General features: G+C 51.1%; 1 pseudogene; it reads right to left on the reverse strand.

Annotated features, from left to right (window-relative positions):
* Positions 1-6,249: 6,249 nt before the first annotated feature.
* Positions 6,250-12,412, reverse strand: LOC123345910 (annotated as a pseudogene).
* Positions 12,413-14,198: the final 1,786 nt, after the last annotated feature.

Raw genomic sequence — 14,198 nt, forward strand, 5'->3', positions numbered from 1 at the left:
CCTCATGTCCCTTTCCCCATCCCCTGAACCAGCTGGTTCCCGCCCCTCCTCACTTCAGATCCAGGATCCCCTAGAGGGGAAAGGCCCATGTTCAACCACCTAATCATTGTCCCAGTAACCAGGGCTGGTGGCACAGACCCCTAGAGCACATGAGATTGGCACAACTCTTGCAGAGCAGCCATCCCCTGGAAGGGCAAGACCCCAGATCCTGACTTCCAGCACGCCTTTCATAGAACATCAGGGTTGGAAGGGACCTCAGGAGGTCATCTAGTCCAACCCCCTCTCAAAGCAGGACCGAACCCCAGACAGATTTTTTCCCCAGATCCCTAAACGAACCCTTCAAGGATTGAGCTCACAACCCTGGGTTTAGCAGACTAATCTTCAAACCACTGAGCTATCCCACCCCCTTATGGCTCAGTTCTCTCAGATCAACTCAGAGCTCAGTTGAAGAAGCACCGAACCATCATTTCTCCCATCGATAACTGCTGTATCTATTATTATTTCTCCTGCTCTGACAAGATGAGTGGCACTTTGCAGGCAGGCTGGGCCGACTACGCTCATGTCCGAATGGTCCTGGAATACTTATGGCGCTGGTTCCCAACCTTTCAGTGCAGTGGGCGCTGGATGAGTGGCCACCAAAATGCTGCCAAGGCTCATGGCTACCAGACAAGCAGCCGACAAAATGCCTCCAAGAAGCGGCAACGCCAAGAAGCATCTCCGACAAAATGCCACCGAGCAGTGGCATTTCGGCAGCGACGCTTCTTCATGTTGCCGCTTCTTGGTGGCATTTCGGCAGCTGATTGTCCGGCGGCTGCACTCCTTGGCGGTGGGGTGCTCCCTTGTCAGTAGACAGGTGCACATAGATGCCCCGGTGGGCGCTGTGGCGGACGCAGGCACCGCGTTGGGGACCAATGACTTATGGTAACATGGCCTTTACACCAAGCTAGCAAAGTGTGCCTTTAATCAGGCCTCCACAGAGTTCTTGAGCTTCATCTTATCTGCAGAAGGGATCCAGATGGACCCAAGCTCTCCAAGATTGCCTGACCCGCCACGGCCCCTCCACCCTTCCCCCACCCTGTTGTGTATTTGGTTGTCATGGGTTTTGTTACTATGGCAACTGAGTTAGACTATTAAGGGATAGCTCAGCCGGTTTCAACCGGCTGAGTGAGCTCTCTGTTTCTGTAAATAAAATGGAGGTTTTGGTTAGCTGTCTGCTCTCTGGCCTCAAGTGATTGTTTCCTACACCGGCTGCCCCAAGGACTTAACACACCCCACACATACACAGAGTATGTGACCTGCAACACTTCCTGGTGTTTGCCAACTTTTATCAATGATTTATCCTGAACTTTTCAAAACAAATTGAGCCCCTGACCATTCTCCTCCAGAAAAATGCCCGGTTCCATTGGTCTACTGAGGCCCAGCATGTATTCAATCAGCTGAAACTTACCCTTCCTACAGCACCCATACTGGTTCATCCCAACGTCTCAAAAGCTTTCATTGTAGAAGGATCCTGTGTCCAAACAAAGCACAAGTGGATTTCAGAGGAGGGGGAAGAATAGACCAGCTAAAAGTGGCATTTTGCCAGGAAAACAGGGTTCATACCTCACTGAGGAGAGAAAGTGCCAGGGGATGTACAATGACAGAGTGGGGCATTGGGGTCTGCAGTGGCTGCAAGGGGAGCACCCCCTAATGAGCTCCCACCCCACTCCCTGCAGCACAACAATCCCTAGCACCACACTGGGGCTTTCAAACCAGCACTCACTGCCAGGGAAGACTGCCCCCTACTGAGATTCTCACCCTGCTCCCTGTATCACAAAGCCCCTTTATTCCTCATTGGAGTATCAGAATAAGCATTGTCTGTCAGGTGAGACCTCCCCTACCCTCCTGCCTGTAGCACCTGCTGACTTTCTGAGGTCTCGTTTAGACATCCTGCCCTTGCCAGAACCAGCTTTGCTTATGACAGCTGCTCCAGGTGAGATCCTGGCTCTGAGAACATGTGGTTGGGTCAAGATCATTGCTGACAGCTCGGACTATGTTCATTCCTCTTGGGAGATGGATTTGAAATTGCCCTATGGGCCCTGGGTTCCTTCTCATACTCACTTGCCAAGAGAGGTTTTGTTATTTTTAGTTGCCAACGTTGTCACAAGTTGATCACGACTGACCGAAGTTGGGAGAGTTACAGCAGAACACGGAGTGAATATTACATAAGCTTGGCAGAACTCAACCTTTGTTCCTTTGTAATTTCGGTGGGTAATATCAATGTTCATTTTGAAGACTGGTTTTCAATGTTTATACGTTTAAATGTTCATGGTTCTGTGAAATGATGGGGCTTGGGGGGCAGACAGTTATTTAATGACAGGTGAGATTCAAAAACTTAACATTTCAGAAGCTAATAAAACTCAAAAGATACAAAGTAAACAGCACGTTCCTTACTTCACCTATCGGTAAATCTCAATTTTTATTGATGGAACTATTTTTTCGTTCGGTTGTGCATGCACGGTGAAACCAATGTTTAGTAACTTTTGCCAATATATTCTAATCCTTGAAAGCCTAATAACGCTGCAGTCGATTTAACACAGATATCTGGGGTAGCAACACGGAGGGGGAGTGATGCAGGGTGGGATTTAGGGGCAGCAGCAGAGTTGTTAAAGGGGAGAGCACAGGGCTAGTATAGCAGAGGGCTGGAGGTCATGACTGAGGGGCACTAGCAGCGCTGTGGGAGAAGAGCCCAGGGCAGGGACAGCAGGGGGCTGTGGGTGGGGATTGAACATCATCAATAGAGCTGTGGGCAGTAGGGGTATCTTAGCATTGGGATAGCAGTGGGCTCCGGTTCAGGAATGAGTAGATGTCCGCTGGCATTTCCCCTGGGGCTAATTTCATTTATCCCCATCCTCTTTGCCCTCCTGTTGATCCAAACAAGCTGCTGGCGCTTTCCTTGTTGACCATGGAAAAGTCGGAGTGAGCCGGAGTGGCATTTTAACCAATAAAATTGATGCAAAACCCAGCAGCTACTGATAGAGACACTAAAGAGCAATAGTTTAGTCATGAGAAGAGACGAATAACATGCTGTCCTTGACCCGTTCCGGGCCAGAACCATTTTAACACCAAAAAGAGCCAGAGCACATGGTTCTGAAGCCACTCAGGCAACCAGAATGGCACACACAGCACAACTAACTGAGAACAACGCTACGCTACAGAAAACCTCTTCTAAACACCTTCAATTGCTGGAATTCTGGGTTGAGATCCCAGTGCCTGATGGGGCAAAAATCATTGTTGCGGGTGGTTCTGGGTAAATGTCATCAGTCACTCCTTCCTCTGGGAAAGCAACGGCAGACAATCATTTCACGCCCTTTTCCCCTGGATTGCCCTGGCAGACGCCATAGCATGGCAACCATGGAGCCTGTTTTGCCTTTTGTCACTGTCACCGTATGTGTACTAGATGCCGCTGACAGAGGCGATACAGCAGCGCTACACAGCAGCATTCATTTGCTTTTGTATGATAGCAGAGACGGTTATTGGTCGTTCTGTACCGTCTGCTGCCATTGTAAATTGGCAATGAGATGGTGGTTACCAGTCCTGTACTGTACTGTCTGCTGCTGTCATAGGTGCCCCTGGCTGAGGTCGGCCAGGGGCGCAAAAGACAAAAATGGGAATGACTCCCTGAGTCAATCTCTCCTTTATGGTATCTAAAAATAGAATCAATCCTGCCTAGAATATGGGTCAAGTGTATTAGAGAACCAGTGTATCAAAGAACCAGAGAGCACAGCTGCTCTGTGTCAGATCCCGCAGAAATGATGAGCTGCATGCCATTCACAGGGGGTGCCCCTGCAACAACCCCACCTGTTGTTTCCCTCCTCCCCCGGCCTTCCTGGGCTACCATTGCAGTGTCCCCCCATTTGTATGATGAAGTAATAAAGAATGCAGGAATAAGAAACAGTGACTTGTTAGTGAGATAAAATGAGGGGAAGGCAGCCTCCAGCTGCTATGATAGTCCAGACAGGACATTAAGCAGTGTGGGGGAGAGGAGCCCAGCATCCCGCTGCTATGATAGTCCAGGCAGTACAGAATCTTTTCTTTACACATGAAGGGCGGGGGCTGATGGAGTTCAGCCCCCAGTTGCTATGATGAAGATGGTTACCAGCCGTTCTGTACTATCTACTGGGAATGACCAGGAGTTTTTTACCCTGGCGCCCCTGGCCGACCTCACATGAGGTCAGCCAGGAGCACTCATGGGCTGATGATGAGAACGGATACCAGTCCTTCTGCACTGCACCGTCTGCCACAAGGCTGATGATGATGATGGATACCAGTCATATTGCACCATCAGCCACCTGGGAGGGGGAAAGAGGATGCTGCAATTCACTGCCGCAGCATCGCGTCTACCAGCAGCATTCAGTAGACATAGGGTGACATTTAAAAGAGTCAAGAGACGATTTTTTTCCCTTTTACTTCTCGGGATGGGTGTGTTGAGGGTAAATTGATGAGCTATGCCCTGAACCACCGCGGACAATGTGTTTGACACTACAGCCATTGGGAGCTCAGCCAAGAATGTAAATGCTTTTCGGAGACTGCAGGAACCGTGGGACAGCTTGAGTCCTCAGTCCCCCCTCCCTCCCTCCATGAGCGTCCATTTGATTCTTTGGCTTTCCGTTACGCTTCTCACGCAGCAGTGTGCTGAGTCCCTGCTGGGGCCTCTGTCTGGAGATTTTTTTAAAATGCTTTGGAATTTCGTCTTCTGTAACGGAGCTCTGATAGAACAGATTTGCCTGCCCATACAGCGATCACATCCGTACGGTCCATGCTGGAGATCTTTTTGGATTTGGATTTCGGACTGCATCACCACCCATGCTGATCAGAGCTCCACGCGGGGCAAACAGGAAATGATATTCAAAAGTTCGCGGGGCTTTTCCTGTCTACCTGGGCACTGCATCCGAGTTCAGACTGCTGTCCAGAGCGGTCACAGTGGTGCACTGTGGGATACCGTCCAGAGGCCAATACCGTCGATTTGCGGCCTAATCCAATATGGTAATACCGGTATTAGCGCTACTCCTCTCGTTAGGGAGGAGTAAAGAAACCGGTTTAAAGAGCCCTTCATATCGATATAAAGGGCCTCTTAGTGTGGACGGGTGTGGCGTTAAATCGCGTAGTGTAGACCAGGCCTATGAAAGGCATGCTGGCAGTCAGGATCTGGGGGGCTTGCCCTTCCAGGGAATGGCTGCTCTGCAAGAGATGTGCCAATCTCATGTGCTCTAGGGGTCTGTGCCACCAGCCCTGGTTACTGGGACAATGATTAGGTGGTTGAACATGGGCCTTTCCCCTCTAGGGGATCCTGGATCTGAAGTGAGGAGGGGCGGGAACCAGCTGGTTCAGGGGATGGGGAAAGGGACATGGGGCCGTGATGCTCTCAAGAGCTCTGGTTCCAGATTTTGTCATTTCCATCAGTGCGCACTGAGTTGTGGAGGCTCAGCCGAACCCCGAGGTGGACCAGGGCCTCTGTCCCAAACCCCACCAGCCCCTGAGCAGGGAGGTTGAGGGCTGATTGGACCACACAGTCCCTGCCCCTTAGAGGGGATCTGTGCAGGGCTGGGGGTCATGGGGAGAGGGTGCTGTGTGCATGTGGGGCACTCTCCCTATCCCTATCCCCACTTAGCCTCCTCCCCAGACCCTGCCAGCTGACTGAGAAAAGATCTGTCTCTGTGGCTTGTATTGTATAATGGCCCACAAATATCGTCAATAAACCTCCGATTTCCTTAGACTCCCTGGTGTGTACGGTTCTTCCTCACAGTCCACTGAGCACCATCAAGGAGCGGATTGGGGCTAGTTGGTTAGAGCACAGAGGGTGGGGGGTCAGGATTCCTGGGTTCTCTCCCAAGGACTGGGAGGGGAGTGGTCTCTAGCGGTTAGAGAAGAGGGGGGCTGGGAGTTAGGACTCCTGGGTGTTATCCACTGTCTGGGGACGAGAAGGGGTCTAAAGGTTAGAGACGTGTGAGCTGGAAGTCAAGATGTCGGGTTCTATCTCAGAACTTGGAGGGGATTGGGGTCTAGTTGGTTAGACCGGGGAGGCTGGAGTCAGGACTCCTGGGTTCCATATCTTTGGGTGCAGAGTGTGATCTCTGAATTTTGTCATTTGCCTCTTCAAACACCAGAGCAGACTTTACCCGCTACGTAATCTTTGTTCCCCATTAACTCAACACAACTCCCATCGCGCCAACACTCTCTCTGTCTCCTGCTCAGGAGCAGCTGGTCAACCTCACACACCAGGGTTCTGTCTCCAGACTTAATATGCTTTAATGCACTGGGGATGGAGGAATTGCTGAGGGAGGGTCAATCCATGGATTCCCAGCTGGTTCATTAGCAGGATCCTCGTTAATGAATTGCAGGCACTAACAGGAACTGGAGGCTCTTGTCTGCAGGGAGGGTTCCCCCCCTTCAGGGGATTGTAATTGCTCAGCTCTTCATTCACGGCCCCCCACGCTGGGCACGTCGGCTCCTGTGGGACACACAATGAGTGGGGTTAACAGCAGCCGGGATGAGTTCAGACTATGCGAGGGTTGGTCTACTTGTAAAAAGGAGAGGAGACCTGCAGGGAAAACCAGGTGCTGCACAGGCTCAGTATGGGATGCTCACCCCTTATGATCAGTGGTAATCTCTGTTCACTAGGGGGCGCTTTTCTGCAAAGAGCGGCATGGAGGGGGGGTCAGGCGAAGGACGTCCCCCCACATTTAGTGCCCCCCAGTGCTGTATTCTACCAGTAGCGGACGCTATTCTGCTGGAGTTCCCGTGTTTCCCAGCATCCGTTACCCCAGAGTCCAACATGCAAGGGTCTGTTCTGCCTCCCATAAGAGGGTCCCTGGCATACAGGATTCCCAGTGGCTATTGGATTTTCCTTGAATCCCCATCTTACACAGTTAAACAGCAGCTGCATCCCTCCCCAGAGCCAGCTGCATGTCATTCTTTCATTGCCGCCTTTCTCTTCTGTGTCATTACAGGCCACTTACCCTCAGCCCACAGTGTCCATGATCCTTCTCTCAATCCCCACTCACCCTACTGGGAATCCCTCTGTCTGAGCTCATGCCTCCTCCCCTGAAATGGGAGCTACATGGGGAGACCTTAGAGAGGAAACATGGGTGTCATCCTCAGACCCAGAGGGGCTGAGCAACAGAAGATGGGGTAGAACCTGAGGCTGCCCACAGCCGACGGGATCTGGAGTTGCCAGGATATGCAAGTTCTACCCCAGACAGGAGAGTGGAGCATCTCTAGGAGACCAGAAGAGCCCATGGAAATGGGAATGTGAGCCTGGATCTTTTGCTTCTAGAGGGGAGCCTTCTCCAATCCAGCCCAAGAGTGGCTGAGAGGGGTGGGGAGAGACAGGGCCTTTCCCCTCTAGGGCTGTCATCCTCTCATCCCGCTGATGCTCACCTGGGGCCTTTGGTTTCTCTGACAGCAGTGATGCCAAGAATTCACAGCGCGAGGCGGATGATGCCGTCTGAGGTTTGGGCGGCTTCAGGGCGATGCGCTCAAAGTTCTGCTTTGCGGGGTCGTAGGCGGGCCACTGCTTCTCGCTGCCCTCCCCCACCATGGGTTTCCTGCATGGAAAATGAACATGCCCCACTGAGGTTAGTACTGTGGCTTGGTGGGGACAGGAATGTGCCCCACCTGGTGTCTAACATCCAGGATGCAGGGGTGATTATGAGCCAACTTGAAAAGTTTGGCCTCTTTCCAAAATGGCTGCCATCCCATGTTGTTGCAAATGAGAGTGAAGCCAGAGGCTGCCCTCAGTTAAGAAGGGTGGTGCCTCCCGGTCTTTTCACATGGGGTGATGCTACAGGTTGCCCTTTATAAACATGGCCACTTTATTCCATTGTTCTCCATGAGATTGAAGCCACAGGCCGCCCTGAGTAATAATGGCTGCCATTGGGCTGAGACTCTTTGTAAAATGAGATTTCCCCTAGGGAAGATGGTCACTGTTTTCCCTTGTTTGCAATGGGACTGAAGCCAGGCTTCCCTCAGAGAAGATGGGCATCCTTAGTGCTCACAGACAGAAAAGGCCAGTGTGGGGAGCAGAGCAACATGCGGGATGAGGGGGGCATGGATAGGGAATGCGGGGGCATAGATAGGAGGATCTGAACTGGGAGGGAGTGTCAAGTTTTGCTCTTACTGAAGATGGCGTCTCTCAATTGTCCTTTCAACTAGGATGCTCCCCTTACAAAAAATGACCACCATATCTCACTGTGATCAAGGAGATTGAAGCCACCAGCTGCCCTGAGGCAGCTGCCATTTGCCTACGGCCCTTGCACATGGCAGCCAGGTTGTTCCTAGGAAAGATGGCCACCACTCGCCATTGTTCTTAAGGAGGCAGAAGCCACAGGCTGCCCTCAAGGAAGATGACTACCTTTCCCCCTGGTTTCCAAAGGGACAGAAGCCAATGACTACCCTCAGGCCTGGTCTACACTAAGAACGGGGGTCGAACTAGGGTACGCAAATTCAGCTACAAAGTACCCAATTTCGAAGTACTCACCCATCCAGACGCCACGGAACCGAACTCCGCGGCTCCAAGGTCGACTCCGCCATCGCCGTTTGCAGTGGTGGAGTACCGGAGTCGACGGGAGCGCTTCCGGAGTTCGAACTATCGCGTCCAGATTAGACGCAATAGTTCGAACTCCGAGAGGTCGAACTCACCGCGTCGACCCGGCAGGTAAGTGTAGACTAGCCCTCAGTTAAGATGGCCTCCCTGAACATGAAGACGGGCAACTAGCAGGGATGTTGCCTGTAGGAATGATGTTGGAGGCAGGCAGCTGGTAGCTGTAATTTGCAGACCTCCCAGGTGCTCCATGCAGTGCCCAAAGCTGCACAGTCAGGGATTTCCTCATGTCTGTGTCCCATTGGTTGTGGGACTGCGGGGATGTGAACAGGGTATGTGTCCGAACACATGGGGGAGGGGCGAGAGAGTGGCCCTCCCTAGAGTCCAGGACCAGAAGAGACCATTGTGATCATCTAGTATAACCTGCCGTATAATACAGGCCACAGTTGTTCCCCTTAACAGTTCCTAGAGTAGATCTTATATAAAAAGAGCCAAACTTAATTTTAAAATCATCAGTGATGGAGAATCTGCCATGACCCTTAGAAAATTGTTCCAATCATTAATTACTCTAACGGTCAAACATTCATACCTTATTTGAAGTCTGAATTTATCTTGCTTTGGCTCCCCACCTTTAGATCATGTCAGACCTTTCTCTGCTAGACTGAAGAACAGTTATTAAAGATTTGGTCCCCAAGTAGGTATTTATAGGCCCCTTAAACTTCTCTTAGCTAAGCTACATAGATTGAAATCCTTAAGTTTATCGCTACAAGGCAAGGTTTCTAATCCCTTAGACATTCTTGTGGCTCTTCTCTGAATAGGGTGACCAGATGTCCCGATATTTGCTTGTTTGTCCCGCGTCCCGATTGATGTTAGGTCGGGACACTGGACAAACAAGCAAAGGCTCCCGTGTACAGTCTCTCTCTCCCGTCCACCCTCCACCCACATCCCGATACTTCAGTTTTGACATCTGGTCACCCTATCTCTGGACCCTTTCCAATTTATCAACACCCTATAATTACCCAGGTGATCCCATTTAACCTTCTTATAAATTGGCATGACATTAGCTTTCTTCCAATCTTCTGGATCTTCCCCAGTGCGCCACAATATACTGAAAATCAGTGTTAAGAGGCCAGTTAGTACCTCAGCCAGCTCTTTCAAAACATTTGGATATAAATTATCTGGACCTGTTGATTTAAAAATGTCTAACTTTAGTAGCTTCTCTTTAAAAGCTTCCAGAGATACTAGTGGAATGGAAAGAGTGTTATCATTACCATGGAATGAGACTACATTATTTGTGCATCATTTGTTTTTTCCCAGATTTATTTATTGAATGCTTCTGCCTTTTCTGCATTACCATTTCCATTTAGTAATGGACCAATTCTATTGTGAGGATTCTTTTTGTTCCTAATATCGTCAGAGAACTCCTTATTGTCCTAAATGCTGCTGGCTATAGAGTTCTCTATATGCTTCTTTGCTTCCCTTATCAATTTTCTACAATTCCTAATGTCTGATTTATACTTATTACTATAAACGTCTCCTTTCTTCCATTTGTGGTATATTAAGTTTTTGTTTTTTCACAGCTGCCTTCCCTTCCCTAATCTGGGAAGAAATTAGCCCATGCTGGGTGATTAGGACCAGAATGGGGAATATTGAAGAGGGTTTTTGGGGGGTTTGCTTGCTTATTTTTGTTGCAAGGGAGCATGTCTTTTTATCTATGCTCTACTGTATGCATAACAATTATATTGGCACAGTTTTCTTAAGCAGAGAAGAGAAAAAACCACCCCCCTGACTGTCACAGCTATGCTGACCTAGCCCGTAGGGTAGCTGTATTATGTTGATGGAAAGATACTTTTGTCACTGTAGCTCCTGTTTTTTGGGAAGATGATTCTTCCCAACTACTGGAGCAACCCCGTTTGCTACTGCAGGCTATATCGACATGATGAGCTGATGTAGCCATGCCTGTATAGTGTTTGTAGCATAAACCTCCCCTGAGTTTGTGTGGCAGGGCTGGGAAAGGGCAGGCAGAGCTTTGAGATCATTCTCCACTAGCTGAAAACCTTGTTTCCTTGTGTGTGTTCGCAGGGCCAGTGACATACTGATGTGGGAAGAAGGGAATTATCCCTAACCTGGAACCAGGGGGCTGAGATTTTACCTCCCTGAAGTAAGTTCAGCTCTGGGTCAGGGGGTTCACCCAAATAGATTATCTGTTTTTCAGAGACCCCTTCTTTGCCATGTCTTTGAGCCGGGGGTCCCTGGATGTGGCGGACACCTGGCCAAAGAGTTACAGCTGCTCTTATGGTCTGGATCGGGGAGACAAGAGGATTGTAGGAGATTCCCTTACCCGCTCCAGGCGTACAGCGCAATGTAATACATCACCCTGTGGCTGAGCACTACCTCCGCCTCTGTGTAATTGGATCCTACCACGGATGCCAGGGTCCCAAACTCGTAGGGAATCTCAGAGCCCTGTGGCACCCCCATCCATTCAGGTATAGACAAGCCGCTGCTAAGGTGGGCGAAGTGGTAGGTGTACACAGGATTTCCAGCCTCTGCCTCTTGCCTTGCCACCTCCAGTATCAGGCACACAACGACATAGTCACCAGCGATCTGTTCCATGGCCCATCGGTACCGTGCCTCTCCCTGCTCCTCCCCCTCCTGGATGTACCACTGTGCCATAGCTTGGATGGCCTCGTCCGGCACCTCAGGCACTATCAGCCTCACCACCTGCAGCAGCTCCTCCCAGCCGATGGAGCTGGCGTTTTCCAGGTTGAGGCTAGAGGCAGCAAAGTATAATATGTAGGAGCCTTCGTTGGTGTTGAAACCAACCCCGACAGGTATCCGCTGGCCGTGCCCAACCTGCAGGAGTCTTGGTGGTGTATCAGGGAGGAAATCCCCATCTGGTGTCGGCACAAAGGGCAGCCTCAGTTGCTTCTTGTGGTTCAAGATGGAGAACTCGTGTTTGGAGAACTCACCAGGTTCCTTCCCCTGCAGGCAGCCCACCAGGGCTGTGCTGTTACCATCGGGGCAGCCCAGCAGCTGGCCCAGCCTCTGGCCTCTCTCCTGGGCCTCTTCAAGTGAAATCCAAGCCCAGGGTCCGGTTGGGGCTCCGCTCTGCATCCCGGCGTGAGTGAAGAGGGGCCGGCTCCCCGGGGAGAGGAGGTGGAAGCCGACTGACGCAGCCCCAGCATCCTGGCCGAAAAGGTGGAAACGGGTTGGGTCCCCTCCGAAGGCGGCTGCATTGTTCTGCAGCCAGCGCAGTGCCAGGCGCTGGTCCCACAGGCCGGCGTTCCCTGGGGCAGCCGGGGGCAGAGACAGGAAACCCAGTGCCCCCAGCCGGTAGTTCATGGAGGCCACGATCACATTCTCAGTGGTGGCTAAGAAGCGCCCGTCATAGATATCGAGGGAGGCTGCCCCTGTGAAGAACCACCCACCGTGGATCCAGACGTAAATGGGGGCCGTCCTGTTAAGCTGGTGATTGGGCACCCAGATGTTGAGGAAGAGGCAGTCCTCAGACTGTGGCATTTTGGGTGTCCAGACATCAGCCTGAGGGTAACCAGGGAGTGGAGGCTGGTGGCAGGTGTTGCCGAAGCTGGTGGTCTCCAGGACTTGGCTCCAGGGCTGGTGGGGAAGTGGTTTCTGGAAGCGCAAGGCCCCCACGGGGGGGGCTCGGCGTAGGGGATGCCCAGGAAGGCCGTCACTGTGCCAGAGCCGACCTGGAGGCGCTTGCCCTGGATGGGGCCGCTGGTGGTGAGCACCACAGTGCCGTCGTCATCGGCTGGGGCCCGTCAGGGAGAGGAGGAGCAGGCAGGGGAGCATGGGGAGGAGTCCCAGCATCGTGGCAGCTGTAAGGGAAACTGCCCCAGAGGGAGTTATCGGGAACAGGATATGGGGTCATTCCCCTCTAGGGGGCTCTGGGTCCCATCCAGTCCCAGCCACCTAATTACAGCCATCAGAAGGAAGCTCCGTACTTCAGACTAGATCCCAGTTAGGAAATAGAGCCCCTTGGTGTGTACCACGCATTCTCTGGCTCCCTGCTCAACTTCCAGATTGGCATCAGGCATGACGCTAGCTCGGGAGGGCAGTGGGCTCTAATGGGTTAGAGCGGGGAGTGGGGGTGGGCTGGGAGTCTGGACTCCTGGGTTCTATTCTCAGGTCTGAGAATGGGGTCTGAGGAAAGGGTAGTAGATGGGTAATTACCTAGAGTGATCCCAATTCCAGCTGCTTTTCTACCTCATTCCCTCCCTTTGCCCCTCTGTCCCTAGCTCGCCAGTGGCACAGACTCACCTGCCTTTCTCCTTGGTGCAATTGCGGCTTTGTGGCTTTCTCTGTGTCTCACAGCTCAGCACAAAGGTGAATGGGGGATGCTGGGGAAACGGGAAGCCTCCAATGCTGAGAATATCAGCCAGGGAGCAGCCACTGGGGCTTAATTATCCTCAAATCTGTGTCCTCATTGGACTCTGCAAACACAAAGGGGGGTGGGATCTGTGCCAGCCAGGTGGGTCTGGAGCCAAGGTGCAGAATCCCTCCCCACCCCAAACCTGTTCTAAACTTCTCCCACCCACACCCAGCAACCCTCCATGTTCACACCCAGGCTCCTTCCCAGCAATTACTTCCCCAGAAAATCAGTTCTGAAAGTGTACCAGGAACCAAAAGGATCCACATAAGACAACCAACTTAGACTAACACTATGCCACAGGAAATCTAACTTCAAGTTCCCATTCTGGGCAATAAGCATCTTTGTTGATAGAACGGCACAGAACGCTCGGTTCCAAAGAGACACCGGACCAAAATGATACAGAAAATACAACAAATTGAGAATGATGCTATGCCGTAGAAAACTGCTTCTGAACGTACTGTCAATTGCCTGCCCCTGTCAATAAACAGCTTTCTTGATAAAATCGCCAAGGGCACTCTGTTCTGAAGCGGTACAGAGGGAAAAAATGATACACGTAACACACTAAGAATGACACTATCCTACGGAAAATCACTTCCAATCCCACCCGGAAGTGCCCATTTCCAGCTCTAAGCCGCTTTATGACTAAACCTTCAGAACGGGGCGTTCTGGGTGGTTTTATTAATAAGGCGATTTACGGAGCGGAGCACTTTATTGAAGGTGGGTTCTGCCAAGGTTTTTTGTAGTACAGAGTTGTTCTCAGAAAGGTGTATTATGTCGATCATTTTAGTCACTGGAGGCTCTTTGGAACCGAGTATCCATGGCGGTTTTATCAGTAGAGCTATTTATTGTTCGGCACCAGCAATTGAAGGGGTTTAGAAGAGGTTTTCTGTAGCATAGCGTTGTTCTCAGTTAGTTTCCTGTGGCATAGTGTTAGTCTAAGTTGGTTGTCTTATGTGGATCCTTTTGGTTCTTTGTACACTTTCAGAACTGATTTTCTGGGTCTTTATTGGTGTTAAAAATGGCTCTGGTCCAGAATGGGTTAATCATAGACTTATAAAAATGTGGGGCTGGAAGGGACCTTGAGAAGTCATCAAGTGCAGGCCCCTGCTCGGTGGCAGGACCAACATAACCTAAACTATTCCTGACAGGTGTTTGTTCAACTTATTTTTAAAAACTTCCAAAGATAGGGACTCCAGGCCGCCTTTGGAAACCTATTCCAGAGCT

This window comes from Mauremys mutica, chromosome 12, assembly GCF_020497125.1.
Source record: "Mauremys mutica isolate MM-2020 ecotype Southern chromosome 12, ASM2049712v1, whole genome shotgun sequence".
NCBI lineage: Eukaryota > Metazoa > Chordata > Testudines > Geoemydidae > Mauremys > Mauremys mutica.